This window comes from Loxodonta africana, chromosome 6, assembly GCF_030014295.1.
Source record: "Loxodonta africana isolate mLoxAfr1 chromosome 6, mLoxAfr1.hap2, whole genome shotgun sequence".
Lineage (NCBI taxonomy): Eukaryota > Metazoa > Chordata > Mammalia > Proboscidea > Elephantidae > Loxodonta > Loxodonta africana.
The window spans coordinates 128,463,762-128,482,966 of NC_087347.1; the positions used below are offsets into that span (position 1 = coordinate 128,463,762).

The 19,205-nt window shown below is 38.3% G+C and overlaps 1 pseudogene; it reads right to left on the reverse strand.

Annotated features, from left to right (window-relative positions):
- Window positions 1–13,809: 13,809 nt before the first annotated feature.
- LOC111752472 (centromere protein W-like) lies at window positions 13,810–14,944 on the reverse strand (annotated as a pseudogene).
- Window positions 14,945–19,205: the final 4,261 nt, after the last annotated feature.

The window sequence follows — 19,205 nt, forward strand, 5'->3', positions numbered from 1 at the left end:
TTTCCTTCTACTGTACATAGGGTCACTATAAGTCAGAGCCCACTCGATAGCACGTAACAACAACAAAGAGTGTGTGTGGTGTGTGTGTGTGTGTGTAGTACCTTAGCTTTTCTGGTGCTGTTCATTCCTTCATATAATCCTACAGAGTTGCAGTTTCCTCTAGTACTATTTCTCTTCAGAAGATCTTCTTTCAGCATTTCTTGATGTGTAGATCTGCTTGAGATTAATTCTCAGCTTTTGTTCATCTGAAAATTTCTGCATTTCCCTTTCACTTTTGAAAGATACTCCTGCTGGATATAAATTTCTTTTTTTTTCCTTTCTTTTTTTTCACTTTTTATTTCAGAATTTCATATTGTTCCACTGCATCTGATGAAAAGTCAGCCCACATTCTTATCAATGTTCCCCTGTGTGTGATGTTGTTGCTGTTAGGTGCTGTCCAGTCAGTTCTGACTCATAGTGACCCCATGTACCACAGAATGAAACACAGCCTGCTCCTGAGCCATCCTGACAATCGTTGTTATGCTTGAGCCCATTGTTGCAGCCACTGTGTCAATCCATTTTGTTGAGAGTCTTCCTCTTTTCCGATGACCCTGTACTTTACCAAGCGTGATGTTCTTTTCCAGGGACTGATCTGCCTGACAACACGTCCAAAGTATGTAAGACGCAGTCTCGCCATCCTTGCCTCTAAGGAGCGTTCTGGTTACACTTCTTCCAAGTTAGATTTTTTCATTCTTTTGGCAGTCCATGGTATAATGAATATTCTTCGCCAACACCACAATTCAAAGGCATCAATTCTTTAGTCCTCCTTATTCATTGTCCAGCTTCACATGTATATGATGAAATTGAAAATACCACGGCTTGGGTGAGGCACACCTTAGCCTTCAAGCTGACATCTTTGCTTTTCAACACTTTAAACAGGTCCTTTGCAGCAGATTTGCCCAATGCAGCATGTCTTTTGATTTCTTGACTGCTGCTTCCATGGGTGTTGATTGTGGATCCAAGTAAAATGAAATTCTTAACAACTTCAATCTTTTCTCCATTGATCAGTCCAGTTCTGAGGATTTTTATTTTCTTTATGTTGAGGTGTAATCAGTACTGAAGGCTGTGGTCTTTGATCTCCATCAGTAAGTGCTTCAAGTCCTCTTCACTTTCAGCAAGGAGGGTCGTGTCATCTGCATATCGCAGGTTGTTAATCAGTCTTCCTCCAATCCTGATGCCCCATTCTTCTTCATATAGTCCAGCTTCTCAGATTATTTGCTCAGAATACAGAGTGAATAGGTGTGGTGAAAGGATACAACCCGGAGGCACACCTTTCCTGACTCTAAACCACTCAATATCCCATTGTTCTGTCTGAAAGACTGCCTCTTGATCTATGTACAGTTTCCTCATGAGCACAATTAAGTGTTCTGCAATTCCCATTCTTCCCAATGTTATCCATAATTTGTTATGATCCACACAGTCAAATGCCTTTGCACAGTCAATAAAACACAGGTAAACATCTTTCTGGCATTCTCTGCTTTCAGCCATGATCCATCTGACATCAGCAATGGTATCCCTGGTTCCACATCCTCTTCTGAATTTGGCCTGAATTTCTAGAAGTTCCCTGTCAATATATTGCTGCAGCCACTTTTGAATGATCTTCAGAAAATTTTGCTTGTGTGTGATATTAATGATATTGTTCAATAATTTCCACATTCAGTTGGATCACATTTCTTGGGATTAGGCATAAATATGGATCTCTTCCAGTCAGTTGTCCAGGTAGCTGTCTTCCAAGTTTCTTGGCATAGACGAGTGAACACTTCCGGAGACGCATCCATTTGCTGAAACATCTCAATTGATATTCCATCAGTTCCTGGAGCCTTGTTTTTCGCCAATGCCTTCAGTGCAGATTGGACTTCTTCCTTCAGAACCATCAGTTCCTGATCATATGCTGCCTCTCGAAATGATTGAATGCCGACTAATTCTTCTCGGTATAATGACTCTGTGTATTCCTTCCATCTTCTTTTGATGTTTTCTGCGTTGTTTAATATTTTCCCCACAGAATCTTTCACTATTGCAACTTGAGGCTTGAATTTTTTCTTCAGTTCTTTCAGCTGGAGAAATGCCAAGCATGTTCCTCCCTTTTGGTTTTCTGTTTCCAGCTCTTTGCACATGTCATTATAATACTTCACTTTGTCTTCTCGTGCTGCCCTTTGAAATCTTCTGTTCAGTTCTTTTACTTCATCAATTCTTACTTTTGCTTTAGCTGCTGAACATTTGAGAGCAAGTTTCAGAGTCTCCTCTGACATCCTTCTTGGTCTTTTCTTTCTCTTCTGTCTTTTCAGTGACCTCTTGCTTTCTTCATGTGTGATGTCCTTGATGTCATTCCACAACTTGTCTGTTCTTTGTTCATTAGCATTCAATGCACCAAATCTGTTCTTGAGATGGTCTCTAAATTCAGCTGTGATATACTCAAGGTCGTATTTTGACTCTTGTGGACTTGTTCTAATTTTCTTCAGCTTCAACTTGAATATGAGCAATTGATGGTCTATTCCATAGCTGGCCCCTAACCTTGTTCTGACTGATGATATTGAGCTTCTCCATTGTCTCTTTCTACAGATGTAGTTGATTTGATTCTGGTGCATTCCATCTGGCAAGGTCCATGTGTATAGTCACTGTTCATGTTGGTGAAAAAAGGTATTTGCATTGAAGAAGTGGTTGGTCTTGCAAAATTCTACCATTAGATCTCCGGCATTGCTTCTATCACCAAGGCCATATTTTCCAAGTACTGAGCCTTCTTGTTTGTTTCCAACTTCTGCATTCCAATCACCAGTAATTATCAATGCATCCTGATCGGATGTTTGATCAATTTCAGACTGCAGAAGCTAATAAAAATCTTCAATTTCTTCATCTTTGGCCTTAGCGGTTGGTGTGTAAATTTGAATAGTAGTCGTATAAACTGGTCTTCCTTGTAGGCAAGTGCACGAGAGCCAAAGTCTGCTGGGGAAGAACCGACAGACACGTGGGGGTACCCTGTATGTAATGTGCCCTTTTTCTCTGGCTGCTTTTTAGATGTAATATTTTTCTTTGGGTTTCAGCAGTTTGACTATGATATGCCTAAGTGTAGTTTTATTTCTGCTTATCCCACTTGGGGTTTACTGAGATTCTTAGATCTATGGATTGATGTCTTCCATCAATCATATTAAATTATCTGCTATAATCACTGCTGAATACTTCTGCCCCATCCTCTCTCATCTCCATTTAAACACATATTGGGCCATTTGATTTTTGCCACAGATCTTGGATACTCTCTTCTGTTCTGTTATATTGTTTTTTTCCTTTTGTTTTACAGTATTTGTCTGTAAAATAATAGCCGGGACCGAAGTTAGTGGTATTTACTGCCAATAAAAGGATAGTCTCCTTCTCTGTCAGAACACATGATGGAATATAGAGCTGGATTTGTTTGGCAGCTTTAGTTGGCAGATGAGTGAAAATTTATGGTGTAATTGGGGCTTCTCAGGATTCTAATCTGTTCTGCTAGACCGCATACAGCCACTAAATATTCATTAAAATGTTGGTTGTGGGAGTCCCTGAGTGGTGCAAATGGTTAAGCAGTTGACTACTAGCCAGAAGTTTGGCAGTTCAAATCTACCCAGTGTCACCTCCAAAGATAGGCTTGGTGATCTGCTTCTGAAAGGCCACAGCCTTGAAAACCTTACAGAGTACAGTTCTATTGTGACACACATGGGGTTGCCATGAGTAGGAATCAACTCCACAACTAACAGCAACAATGGGGTTGTTACGTGACTTTGCATAAAAAATTGGCTGTTTTCTTCTTGCCCATTTTATAGCAGATTTCTTCCCCCTCTCCACTCCACTAGGGATAAAAGCACCTATAAGCTTCTACCACTTTCTGAAATGTGATACATTTAGGTTTTTTTAATAACTTCAGCTCTCTGATGATTTTTGTATTGTATTCAAGGTTTCAAAATTAATAAATGTTATCGAGAAAACTGAGTAATAATTTCAAATATTAAAAAGATACAGTGGGAGGTAGAGCCAACTTGGTGCTATAGACAAAAGCACTACATTGTCCCTCTGCAGCAAAGACCTGAGAAACCAAGTAAAACAGAGACAAACATCAATCTTGTAACCCTAAGTGTCAAAAGAAGAGATATAAACTCAACCAAGCACCAACTGGAATAAGAAACTGACAGAGAACAGAGAGTATGGAGAGTTACGAGTGGAGGTCTCCTATCAGCTAACACAGCACAGATTCGCCATCTTTGACATCTGTTGGAGATCAGTGGGCAGGGAGTATGGGAAAGCAATTTTACAGAGCTCCTAGCAGGAGACAGAGCACCCAGTAACCAGTGATATATGATTTCCCACCCCCCATCCTTCTTCTCCCTGCTCGGCCTCTGCCACTTCCCAGCACGTGGAGTGACCAAGACTCAGGAGGCACCAGCTCCATGCCAAGTGGATTCAAGCTGCCCACACTGGCTGGCTTTTTCAGTGCCATCTCATTGTTTCTGATGTTGCTTTTTTCAGCTTCTTTCGGTTTCTACCCTGCCTCTCACCTCCTCCCCCTCCTTTCTCTCTAACACCTGACTTCATGTGCCAGCTTTACATCTTCTTGACAGGCTGTGAAGCACTGCTTAGCTTGGGAACTACTTCCCTGGTCTGTGCCAATATGCTGATGGGAACCCTGGGGTCTTTTTGTTTTGTTTGTTTTTTATTTTCATGGCTTGGGATCCCCTTCTAACCAGGCTGTACTGCGAGGTTACACAATCTGCACAGCCACGTCAGCAGGATCCTTAGGGGCATTTCTTACTGCCTTTTTTCTGTTTTGTTTTTTTATTACTTTTTTCTCTTTTCCTTTTGTATTTCTCCATTCCTCAGTTTCTCATCTCTCTCTACTTACCTTCTTTCCCTGTCTCCTGAATACCTGGTGCTGTGTGCCATCTCTGCCCCTTCTAGCTGGGGTGTACAGGGAGGCTTGGGAGCCACTTCTCTAGTCTGCACAGTTATGTCAGTGGGATTCCTGGGGGTCTTTCTTTTTTTTCTCAATTTATTTATTTATTTTTTCTTTTCTCCTTTCCTTTTTGTTTTTCTTCATTTTTCAGTTTCTTATCTCTCTCTGCTGTCTGCCTTTTCCTGTCTCCTGAATACCTGGTGCGGTGTGCTGTCTCCGCCCCTTCTAGACTGACTATCCCCTGAAGCCTGGGAGCCACTTCCCCTCTTGCCAATGGGATCCCTGGGGGCATTTCTTTTTTTCTTTCTCTCTTTTCACTTTTTTTCTTTCCCTTTTTCTTCATTTCTTGGTTTCTCACCTCTCCACTCCAACAGAAACCTCCCTTGGCATTTTCTTTGTTCATTTTGGCTCCTGTTTTGCCTCTCTCTCTTCTTTCCCATATCCATCTTAGCTCCACACATCACAACCTGTCCCCTCCCTCCTGATTGCTTGTACCATGCGCTGAACATCATAACCAATAGCAGCACAGGCATGACCTACTGGAACCTGCCCTGCATTGACACCCAGCCCAGCCTGTCAGCCCCAGTACATGACACTAACAACGCATCCCAGTCCCTCCCCTTCAGCTGGACCTGCCCTGCTGCACCAAAGCTGAGCGACTGGCCCTTGCCACTGGACAAGGAGGTGAAAATTATCATGCCCACAGATGAGCAAACAACAAAGAATGCACAGCCCGCCTGCTCAGACACAACAAAATAAAACGAAAACACAGGACAAAAACAAATCGGCAATCAGTAAACAAAGAACATAGCTACTGAATGTCCCAAAGGTAGCAAACAATATCAAAACGTATTAAAAAAAGAACAGGACGGTTCCAGAAGGCATCCAAAAAAAATACACCAGATGACTTTCCAGTAAAAGAAAAGGCATTAGAACTACCTGATAGGGAATTCAAATCTTTAATATCCAAAGCTATCCAAGAGTTGAAGCAAAAAGCAGACAAAAATGAGGAAAAATAGACAAATTCATGGAAAATACAGACAAAAAAATGGAAGAATTCAGAAAAATAATACAGGCGCAAAATGTCAAAATAAATTCACAACTAGAAATCATACAAAAACAAGAATCTGAAATCCAAAAGATAAACAACAAGGTTTCAGAAATGGACAGTGTCATAGAAGGTCTGAGGAGCAGGTTTGAAACAATGGAAGATAAGATCAGAAGAATTTAAGACAAACATTTAGATACAACCCTGTTTGAGGAAAAATCAGAAAAAAAAAAGAAGGAAGAAAATGAAGAAACCCTGAGAATTATGTGGGATACAATCAAAAGAAAGATCCGCGAGAGTTTGGAGTTCCAGAGCAGGGGGAGAAAATGGAGAAAAAAGAGAGGATCATTGAAGAATTGCTGACAGAAATCTTCCCTAATATCATGAAAGATGAAAAACTGACCATCCAAGAAGCTCAACGAACCCCATATAGGATAAGCCCCAAAAGCAAATCACCAAGGCATGTCATAATCACACTCACTAAAACCAAAGACAAAGAAAGAATCCTGAGAACAGCTCATGAAAAATGAAAAATCACATACAGAGGGGAAACAGTAAGACTAAGCTCTAGTTATTCAGCAGAAACCATGCACAAGAAGGCGATGGAATGACATATAGAAAACTTTGAAATAAAAAAAATTGCCACTCGACAATAATATATCCTACAAAACTCTTGTTCAGAAATGATGGTGAAATTAGGACATTTCCAGATAAACAGAAATTAAGGGAAAAAAGCAAACCAAATTTACAAGGATTATTAAAGGGAGCCCTTTGGTTTGAGAATAAACAACATCAGACCACAGCCTGAATCTAGGACACAAGATCACACCAGTCAGATACCAACCTAGGAAATGAACCCTAAAAGACTATTCAAAACCAAAAGATATACAACAGAGAACCAGGGAGGTTAATCTGCAAATGAATACAATACCGGAACAATAAAAGAGGGAATAAACGGTGCAGGTTATAGAACTTTCTAATGGAGAACAAGGAGGGGCAATATCAATTAGTAGTCAACTGGTTCAAACATAGGAAGATAAGGGTAAATTTCAAGGTAAACACAAATAAAGTTAACAAACCTACTTATCAAAATAAAGAAGAAAAACATAAAGCCTCAGTAAAAACAAAACCTACGAAAACAAAACAAATTAAAAAAATCCACAAACAAAAGGAATTCAGCACAGGAGAGTAAGAGGAGCAAAGAAAATGTCAATACCACAAAAAAAAAAAAAGCACTACAAAATGGCAGCAATAAACTCACACCTACCAATAATTACACTGAACGTAAATGGCCTAAATGCACCCATAAAGAGACAGAGAGTGACAGAATGGATTTAAAAAAAAGCAGGATCCATCAATTTGCTGTCTGCAAGAGAAGCACCTTAGAGACAAAGATGTAAATCTATTAAAAATCAAAGGGTGGAAAAAAATATGTCAAGCAAACAGCTACCAAAAAAAGAGCAGGAGTGGCAATACTAATCTCAGATAAAATAGACTTTAAATCAAAACCCACCATAAAAGACAAAGAAGGGCACTATATAATGATTAAAGGGACAATTCATCACGAAGACATAACCATAATAAATATCTATGCACCCAATGACAGGGCTCCAAAATACATAAAACAAACTCTAACAGCACTGAAAAGAGAAATTGACAGTTCCACAATAATAGTAAGAGACTTCAACACACCACCCTCAGCAAAGGACAGAACAACTACAAAGAAACTCAACAAAGATACAGAAGATCTAAAGGACACAATCAGCCAACTTGACTTCATAGACATATATAGGACACTCCACCCAACAGCTGCAAAGTACACATTCTTTTCCAACACACATGGAACATTCTCCAGAATAGACCATTTTTTAGGCCACAGAGCAACCCTCAACAAAATCCAAAACACTGAGATAACACAAAGTATCTTCTCTGACCACAATGCCATCAAAGTAGAAATTAACAAGAAGGGCAAGGAAAAAAAATCAATTACATGGAAACTGAATAACATTCTGCTTAAAAATCGTTGGGTAATAGAAGGAATCCAAGAAGGAATTAAAAAATTTCTAGAATCAAATGAGAATGAAAACATATCATACCAAAACCTCTGGGACACAGCAAAGGCAGTGCTCAGAGATCAATTTATAGATGCATATCAAAAAAAGAAGGGACAAAATCAAAACATTAGCTACACAACTCAAACAAACAGAAAGAGAACGGCAAAAGAAGCCCACAGCCACCAGAAGAAAGGAAATAATAAAGATCAGAGCAGAAATAAATGAAATAGAGAAATAGAAAGAATCCAAAAACCCAAAAGCTGGTTCTTCGAAAGGATCAACAAAATCTGCAAACCACTGGCCAAAATGACAAAAGAAAAACAGGAGATGATGAAAATAAACCAAATAAGAAATGAAATTGGAGACATTACAACAGACCCAACGGAAATAAAAAAGATCATGACAGAGTGTTATGAAAAACTATACTCCAACAAATTTGAAAACCTAGAGGAAATGGACAAATTTCTAGAACCACACTACTTAACCAAACTAACACAAAATGATGTTGAAAATCTGAACAGATCCATAACAAGAGAGGAGATTGAAAAGGTAATTTAAAAAACTCCCAACCAAAAAAACACCCCTAGTCCACATGGTTTCACTGAAGAATTCTACCAAACATTCAGAGAAGAGTTCACACCAGTACTACTCTAACTATTTCAGAATGTAGAAAAGGAGGGAATACTTCTGAATTCACTCTGTGAAGCCAGCATAACCCTGATACCAAAACCAGGCAAAGACACCAAAAAAAAAAAAAAAAATTGCTGACCAATATCACTCATGAATATAGAAGCAAAAACTCTCAACAAAATTCTAGCCAATAGAATTCAGCATCATATGAAAAAAAATAATACACCACGACCAAGTAGGATTCATACCAGTTATGCAAGCAAGGATGGCCCAACATCAGAAAATCGATGTAATCCACCACATAAAGAAAAGAAAGGAATCACATGATCATCTCAATCAACTCATAAAAGGCATTCAACAAAGTCCAACAATGATTCCTAATAAAAACTCTCAATAAAATAGGTACGGAAGGGAAATTCCTCAGCATAACAAAGGGCATCTATACAAAACCAACAGCCAACATCACTTAATGGAGAGAGGCTGAAAACATTCCCCTTGAGAACAGGAACAAGACAAGAATGCCCTTTATCCTTGTTACTCCTATTTAACACTGTGCTGGAAGCCCTAGCTAGAGCAATAAGGCAAAATAAATAAATAAATAAAGGGCATCCAAATTGTTAACGAAGAAGTAAAATTGTGCCTATTTGCAGATGATATGGTACCATACATAGAAAATCCAAAAGACTCCATGAGAAAACTACTGGAATTAATAGAAAGATCCAGCCGAGTAGCAGGATACAAGATAACAAAAACCAAAACCAAACCGTTGCCGTCGAGTCAATTTCGACTCATAGTGACCCCATAGGACAGGTAGAACTGCCCCTTAGAGTTTCCAAGGAGCATCTGGCGGATTTGAACTGCCAACCTTTACATTAGCAGCCATAGCACTTAACTACTATGCCACCGGGGTTTCCGGATACAAGGTAAGCATACAAAAATCAGTTGGATGCCTATACACCAATAAAGAGAATGATGAAAAGGAAATCGGGAAAACAATGCTGCTTATAATAAAAAAAAAAATAGCCCCTAAAAAAAAAGAAAGAAAGAAATCAAACCAGGGATGTAAAGACCTATACAAAGAAAACTACAGTGCAATACAATGCAAACCTGATCCAAAAACCAACAGCATTTTTAAAGAGATGAAAAAACTAATCATTAACATTCTATGGAAAGGGAAGAAGCCCTGGATAAGTAAAGCACTATTAAAAAAAGAATAAAGTACGAGGACTCGCACTATCTGACCTTAGAACCTATTATACAGCTACGGTAGTTCAAAACAGCCTGGTACTGGTACAACGACAGACACATTGATCAATGGAACAGAATTGAGAACCCAGATGTAAATCCATCCACCTACCTGATCTTCAACAAGGGCCCTAAATCCATCGAATGGGGGAAAGACAGTCTTTTTAACAAATGGTGCTGACGAAACTCAAAAAAAATGAAACAGGACCCATACCTCACACCTTACACAAAAACTAATTCAAAATGGATCAAAGACCTAAATATAAGGAAAAAATTGTAAAGATCATAGAAGAAAAAATAGAGTCAATGCTAGAGTTCTAATACATGCCATTAGCAGGATACAAACCATAACTAACAACACATAAACTCCAGAAGATAAGCTAGATGACTGGAATATTCTAAAAGCTTGTGCTCATCAAAAGACTTCATCAGAAGTGTAAAAAGAGAAACTACAGACTGGGAAAAAATTTTGGCTATTACAAATCCGACAAAGGCCTTATCTCTAAAACCTACTGGAAAATCCAACACCTCTATAACAAAAAGATAAATAATCCAACTAAAAAAAGGGGAAAGGAAATGAACAGACACTTCACCAAAGAAGACATTCAAGCAGTCAATAGACACATGAGGAAATGCACACAATCTCTAGCCATTAGAGAAATGCAAACCAAAACCACAATGAGATACCATCTCACCCTGGCACTACTGGCATGAATCAAAAAAACATATAAAATAACAAACGTTGGAGAGGCTTTGGGAAAATTGGAACTCTTATGCACTGCTGGTGGGAATGCAAAATGACACAAACATTTTGGAAAATGATATGGTGCTTCCTCAGAAATCTAGAAATAGAAATACCATATGATTCAGTAATCCCATTCCTAGGAATATACCCTAGAGAAATAAGAGTCATCACACAAATAGACATATGCACACCCATGTTCATTGCAGCATTGTTCATAATAGCAAAAAGATGGGAACAACCTAGATTCCCATCAACAAATGAGTGGATAAACAAACTGTGGTACATACACACAATGGAGTACTATGAAATGATAAAGAGCAATGATGAATCTGCTCAGCATCTCATAACATGGATGAATTTGAAGGGCATCATGGTGAGTGAAATAAGTCAAGCACGAAAGGACAAATATTTTATGAGACCACTACTATAAAAACTCATGAAAAGGTTTGCACACAAAAAGAAACGATCTTCGATGGTTACAAGGGAGGGGATGAGTAGGGATGGAAAAATACTGAAAAGACAATAGATAAGTGGTAACTTTGGTGAAGGGTAAGACAGTACACAGTATTGGGGAAGCCAGAACAACTTGTACAAGGTAAGGCCATGGAAGCTCCATAGATACATCCAAACTTCTGGAGGGATCAAATTGCTGGGCTGAGGGCTGTAGGAACCATGGTCTCAAAGAACATCTAGCTCAATTGGCATAACATAGTTTATAAAGAAATGTTCCACGTTCTACTTTGGTGAATAGTGTCTGAGGTCTTAAAACCTGTAAGCAAGCATCTAAGATACTCCACTTGTCTCATCCTTTCAGAAGCAAGGGTCAATGAAGAAAACTAAAGATAACGAGGAAAAGATTAGTCCAAAGGACTAATAGACCACAACTACCACTGCCTACACCAGACGGAGTCCAATACATTTAGACTGTGCCTGGTTACCACCACTGACTGCTCTGATTGGGATCACAATAGAGGACCCTGGATGGCTGGAGAAAAATGTAGAACAAAATTCTAACTCACAAAAAAAAGTCCAGACTTACTGGCCTGACAGAGACTAGAGAAACTCTGAGAGTATGGCCCCCCTGACACCCTTTTAGCTCAGTAATGAAGTCACTCCTAAGGTTCACCCTTTACCCAAAGATTAGACAGGTCCATAAAAATGAGACTAAAGGGGTACACCAGCCCAGAGGCAAGGACTAAAAGGCAGCAGGGGACAGGAAAGCTGGTAATAGGGAACCCAAGGTCAAGAAGTGAGAATGTTGACATGTCATGGGTTTGTTAACCAATGTCATAAAACAATATGCATACTAACTCTTTAATGAGAAGCTTGTTTGTTCTGTAAACCTTCACCTAAGTTACAATAAAGATAAACCAAGTTAAAAAAAAAAAAAAGATACAGTAAATAAGTAAAAGAATATAAAGGTGACTTTCATTTTTTTTTTTTCCATATAGTCTCAAGATGTGAAAAGATCGTCTAAACATGACATCAAGGGCAGAAAATCTAAAATAAAATGGATAGATTTTATTAAACTGAAAATTAGAACATCTGTGTACAAAAGGAGCCCTGGTGGCACAATGGTTAAGAGCTCGGCTGCTAACCAAAAAGGTCAGCAGTTTGAATCCACCAGCCACTCCTTGGAAACCCTATGGGGCAGTTCTACTATGTCCTATAGCATCACTGTGAGTTGGAATCGGCTCAACAGCGATGGGTTTTACATACAAAAAATATTAACTAAGAAATAAATGAAAATCTGTAAGAAATTATTTCTAAAACCCATGACAAACAGGGAGTTAAAACCATTAATATTTAAAGAACTACTAAATATAAATACCTCAATAGAAAAATGAACTAAGAGAATAAATTTACAAAAGAAGAAAATGCCAAAACAATGAAAGCAGTTCAACTTAATTAGTAATTAATAAATGCATATTGAAACTACAGTGGTAGACCATTTTTTACCTATCAATTTGTTAAAGCTTAAAAATGATAGCCTTTCAGTCAATAAATATTTGTTGATTATCTTCTACATGGGAATCTGTATTTATCCCAGGAGTTGGGGATACAGAAGTGATGTGACATTCTCTGCCCTTAGACCCTTATATTCTATTGTGGGGAGAGACAAGGTGGTAAGTGTTAGAGAGAAAAATAAGGAAAAAAATAAAGAACTGGGAAGTAATGGGGAAGAGGGATTTACTCTTTTATATAGGATAAACAGGGAAGTACATTCTAATAAAATGATATCTGAGCAGAGACCTGAAGGGAGGGAGAATGTGAGCCATTTGGCTATCTGGGGAAATGCTTTTCAGGCAGAGGGACCAGCAAGTGCAAAGGCCCCTAAGGTGGTACATGGTACATCTACTTAGGAAAAAGCATGGAAGTTACAATGACTGGAGCAGAGTGAGTTGGAGAAACATAACAATGAACCAGAGAAACTAATACTCTTATACACCGCTGGTGGGAGTATTCATTGGCACAACCTTTTTGAAGGACAGTCTGACAATATTTCTCAAAAGCCTTAAACCATACTTCCCCTATGACTCCAAAATTCAAAATTTCTGAATTTATCCTGAAACAATAATTAGATGGATGCACAAAGATGTACATACAAGAATGTTCATTATAGCATTACTTACAATTGGAAACAACTTAATTGTTTAACATTTGCGATTAGTTAAATTGCAGTATATTTATACAAAGAAATTCTGTATAGCCATTGTACATTTTTGATCAGGAAAAGTGTTCACAATGCATTATAAAATAAAAAGGTAGATTATAGAATGATACGTATAGCATGATTCCATTTTTGCTAAAATGTTTATTCTTGTGTACTTTATACATAGAAAAAAGTCTGGAAGTATAAATATAAAACTATTAATGGTAGTGTCTGTTAGTGGTGGGATTGCAGTAATTTTTTTCTTTTTAATCAATTATATGCTTCATTTGCAATTACTATGTATTGTTTATGAGAACAACCTAAATGATAGGGAAAGATGTTTTTAAAAGAAGGATGTCAGGGAAATTTTTCTTTAAAAAAGACAAAGCTGCCAGTGTCGGTAATAAACATAGCAGAATGCAAAAATAAAAGCATATGATATGATAAATAAACACCTAACAAAACTTTTTGGATGCAACCAAGGTTGTACTCAAAGGTAAATTCATAACCTTTAATGTTTTATCACTTAAAAAAAAAAAGACTAAGATGCTTAGGCACAATCTCCTAATCTTTTGGTCACTAGAGAACATCACCAAAACCCAAAACCTATTGCCATAGGGTAGATTCTGACTCATAGCAACCCTGTAGGACAGAGTAGGGCTGCCCCGTAGGGTTTCCAAGGCTGTAATCTTTATAGGAGCAGACTGCCACATCTTTCTCCCACAGAGCTGCTGGGAGCTTCAAACCGCCAACCTTTCAGTTAGCAGCTGAGCACTTAACCACTGCACCAACAGGGCTCCAGGGAACATAACCCACTTAAACTTTTTAGTCATAAGAAAAGTGTTAGAAATATAATCCATTGCTTCTTGCTGTTTCTCCTTATGCAGACCCCATGCTTGAAGATGGGAACAGCTTGTTACAAACTTTGTGTTCTTGAATTCCTTTATTCTGGTATAAAGAGTGGGTTTAAATGCTATGAGTAAAATTCTAAGGAAACTAACTCTTCAATAGAAAATCCTTCTAGAAATTTTTTATTCCTCTCAAATTCACCAAGGTTTTATTTTTTAAGGTTAAATAATTTTATGTGTTTACTTGAGATGTTTCAATGCCAGCAAAAAAAAAAATAGAAATGCACATATCTTTCAACTAGCCAATACTTTAATAATCCACAACACAAATAGATAGGTAAAAAGTGATTTCACCTCCTGTTACCACCTATATCAGATGGTTTTCAAGAATGTATTCTTTGACTTCTAACCTCTACTTTTCTTTAGAATTACCTTTGCTGCAGCCAGATTGTGCTCCTTTTTAGTGATTCCACATTTATTCTCACAAGCATTTATCCTGGACTCTTCTCCTAATCGGTGAACAAACAGCAAACACTTCAGATTAACCAGTAAATCACCATTAGTCTCCAGACAAAGATGAGGCCTCTCATGGCAAGTTTTAGAAAACCTCCAAGAGCCTTTTGCTTTACCTTCTTCCTCTGGGGACTGCGGTCAAGAGCGTAATTTTCCCCCTCAGGTACCAGCTGTCTCAGCTCCCAAGGTACCCCTGCACGGCGCACACTGTCCCGCCAGCAGATGCAGGAAGAATAGCCCCAGGACTCCAACATTTCTACAGGCTCTGAGACACAGGCTCAAAAAGGTTTGAAGAAATTATAATATTCAACTTTCAGCCAAAGATTGAACAGGCCCATGGAACAAAGCAAGACTAAAGGGGCGCACCAGCCCTGGGGCAGGGATTGGAAGGCAGGAGGGAACAGGAAAGATGGTAAAAAGGAACCCAGGGTTGAGAATGGAGAAAGTTGACACATCGTAGGGTTGTTAACCAATGTCATACAACAATGTGTGTACTAACTGTCTGATGAGAAACTAGTTTGTTCTGTAAACCTTCATCTAAAGTACAATTAAAAAAAAGAGAGAGAGGAAAAAAAGAAATTATAATATTCAGTACTGGTAACAGGAAGTGATGCAGCATTGTCATATATTGTTGATGGGATCCTAAAATAGAAACACCTTCTTGGAAAGCAATTTGCCACTATGAATTAAGTCTCTTAAAATGGTTCTTCCCCCTTAGTCCAGTAAATACCCCTCTAATAAACTATCCTAAGGAATAAAATCTAAAATGCAGAAAATTCATGCATAGGAATGTTCATCATGACACTATTTTAAATGAGACAAAATTTTCCAAAAGTAAGAAATACAAAAAACAGTCTATCACTGCTGAAAGAGATTAAATAAGACTTAAACAAATGGAAAGATGTTCCATGTTCATGGATTGGAAGACTTAATGTTGTTAAAACGTGAGTACTTCCTAAAACGATCTATAGATCCAACACAATCAAGATCAAAATTCCAAAAGCCTTCTTTACAGAAGCAGAAAAACCAATCCTCAACAGTATATGGAGTAGCAAGAGGCCTCGAATAGCTAAAACAATGTTGAAAGAGAAGAACAAAGTAGGAGGATTCAGACTTCCTAATTTTAAAACATATAATACAGCTACAGTAATCAAAACTGCCTGGTACTGGTATAACAATAGACACATAGACCAATGGAATAGAATTGAGTCCAGAAATAAACCCACACATCTATAGTCAACTGATTTTTGACAAGGATGCTAAGCCCATTTAGTGGGGACAGAAAAGTCTCTTCAACAAATGGTGCTGAGAAAATTGGATTTCCACGTGCAGAAAAATGAAACAGGATCCATGCCTCACACCATACACAAAAACAAATTCAAAATGGATTAAGAACCTAAATAAACAAACTAAAACAATAAAATTCTTAGAGGAAAAAGCTAGGCCAATGCTGTCAGGCCTAATTTTTAACAATGGATTATCTCATAACAAAAACACAAACAGCAAAAGATAAAATAAAAAAAAAAGGGACCCCATAAAAACTAAAAACTTTTGTTCATCAAAAGACTTTACAAAAAAAAAGTGAAACTATAAGGTACCGACTGGGAGAATAGCTTTGCAAGCCATATATCCAGCAAGAATCTAATAAACAATACCTGTATAAAACTTTGACAACTTAACAACAAAAAGACAAATAACTCAATCATAAAATGGGCAAAGGACTTGGGTAAACATTTCACCAAGAATGATATTCAAATGGCCACCAATCACATGAAAAGATGCTCCGCACAGGGATGGATTAAGCAATAAACCAGGTATGCACCAGCTTACATTCAGCAAGGTACAAACAGGCTTATTTGTGTTTACTTACTAACTGATGATGTACAATTTCACATGAGTTTGTGGCAAAGCTCATGTGAAATCGTGCATTACCAATTAGTAAGTAAGCACAAGTAAGCCCATGTGAGCCTTGCTTAGTGGGTAATCTGTCCCTGGTTCAGGGTCATTAGCCATCAGAGAGATGCAAATCAAAACCGTAATGAGATACCATTTCACTCCCACTAAGATGGATAAGATAAAAAATAAAAGAAGAAGAAACAGAAAATAACAAATGTAGTTGAGAATGTGTGGAAATTGGAACCCTTACACATTGCTGGTGGGAATGCGAAATGGTACAAGCATTGCGGAAAACAGTGTGGTGGTTTCTCGAAAAACGAAAAATAGAACTACAATATGACACAGCCATTCCACTCATAGGTATATAACAAAAAGACTTGAAAGCAGAGACTCAAACAAAGACTTGTACCCCAGTGTTCTTTGCAGCACTATTTACAATAGCCAAAAGGTGGTGTCTTAGGCTGGGTTCTCTAGAGAACCAAAACCAGCAAAGTGCATACATATATAAAAAGAGAGAGACCTATATCATCGAAATGTCTCACCAGGCTGTAGGGCTGGAACTTCGCAAGTCCGTGGGTCGTGCTGGAGGCTTCTGATTCATGTAGCTGTAGGGGCCGAAGAACTCAAGATAGGCTGGTCAGAGAGCAGGGCTCTTGCTCACAGGCTGCAAAGATTGACGAATCCCTAAATTGGCATGCAAGACCACAGGTAAGCTGCTAGCTCAAGTTCCAAGAACTGGAGGTCAGATGAACAGGTGCCAGCTGCAGGATCTGGAGTGAGCAAAAAGCCACAAGCTTTCCTAGAATGGTTATTTATATTCAATGCAGGCCACGTGTCCAAGGAAATTTCCTTTCAACTGATTGGCTACTCATGGCAGGACTGTTGTCATCGAGTTAATTCCGACTCTTAGCAACCCTATAGGACAAAGTAGAATTGCCCCATAGAGTTTCCAAGGAGCACCTGGTAGATCCAAACTGCCAACCTTTTGGTTAGCAGCAGTAGCACTTAACCACTACGCCACCAGGGTTTCCCATCATGGAGGTGATCACATTATATCAAATCTCATCATGGAAGTGATCATAACATCATACAACTGCCAAACCACAGAGTATCATGGCGCAGCCAAACTGACACACAACATTAACTATCACAGGTGGAAACAACGTAATTTCCATCAACAGATGAATGGATAAACAAAATTTGGAGCATACATACAATGGGATACTACTCAGCCAGTACGAGAAAAGAAGTATTGATATATGCACAGTATGGATGAAAGTTGAAGACATTATGCTGAACGAAATAAGCCAATCACAAAAGAACAAATATTGTATGACCTCACTTATTTAAAAAGAAAAGACAAATGCATGGAAACCAAAGTTTATTAGCAGTTACCAGGGATAGGAGGGAGGGAGAAAAGGAGGGCTAATGGTGATGGAAAAAATTTAATTGATTAAGGGCAGGGTTGCACAGCTGATTATTGTAATTGTTGTCAATAAGTTGTGCGCCTGTAAAAAGTTGAATTGGCAAAAGTTGTGTGATAGATATATTTACAACAAAGGCAAATTAAAAAGAAAAGAGTAGCCACTGAGGCTGCTTAGGTACGGCCAAGTACTTCAAGGGATTTGGTTCCTTCGTTTGGAGGTTTAAGGTCATGGTTTCATGGGACATCCCAGTTATTGGCCTAATAACATTTTTAGTATTTCTGTTCTACCTCCTAGCTTGTTGCATAGTACCTGGGGTCTTAAAAGTTTGCAAGCAGCCATCCAAGGCACAAAAATTAGTCTCTCTATTCACCTGGAGCAACAGAGGAAGGAGAGTCGGGAGTAAGAGGAGGAAATGGAATGTGTGGCTGATTGTCTCTATGGACAACTGCCTCCTTTGCCATGAGACCAGAAGAACAGAATAGTGCCCAGCTGCCATTATTGTATATTTTCATCAAAGATTCCATAGAAGAATTCTCATCAAAAAGAGGAAAGTACAGAATAAAATTTCAAATTCTCGTAGACTCCAAACTTCCTGGGACCGTGGAGGGTGGATGAACCCCTGAAACTATTGCTCTGAGATAATCTTTAAAACCTTAAACCAAAAATATCCCCTGAAGTTTTCTTAAAACCAAACGATAGTTTAGATTTACTGGTAAAAATATATATGCTTTGAGCATTATGCTCTATTAAGGAATATTTACATTTACCTATATGGGATCAGATTGACAACAGCAACTTGAAAGATTAGATAAGAACTTTAGGGGGCAGTTTATGTTAATGGGGGATGAACAACTCAGAAAAGAAGGGTGAGAATGGTTGCACAACTTGAAGAATGTAATCAATGTCACTAAATTGTACATGTAGAAACTGTTGAATTGGTATATTTTTGCTGTGTATATTCTCAACATCAGCAAAAAAAATAAATGTAATCCAGAAAAAAGGTCTAAAGTTCGGACAAAAAGGAAATTATGAAGCATATTATGATAAATCCAAAGTTAGTGAATTGTTTAACCATTCACCTATTGAAGAACATCTGAGCTGTTTCCAATTTGGGGCTGTCATGCTTAAATCTACCGTTTTATTATTTGTTTTCTCAGTTCCTTGTTACCCTGTTTGTCTCCTCTTATCTTCC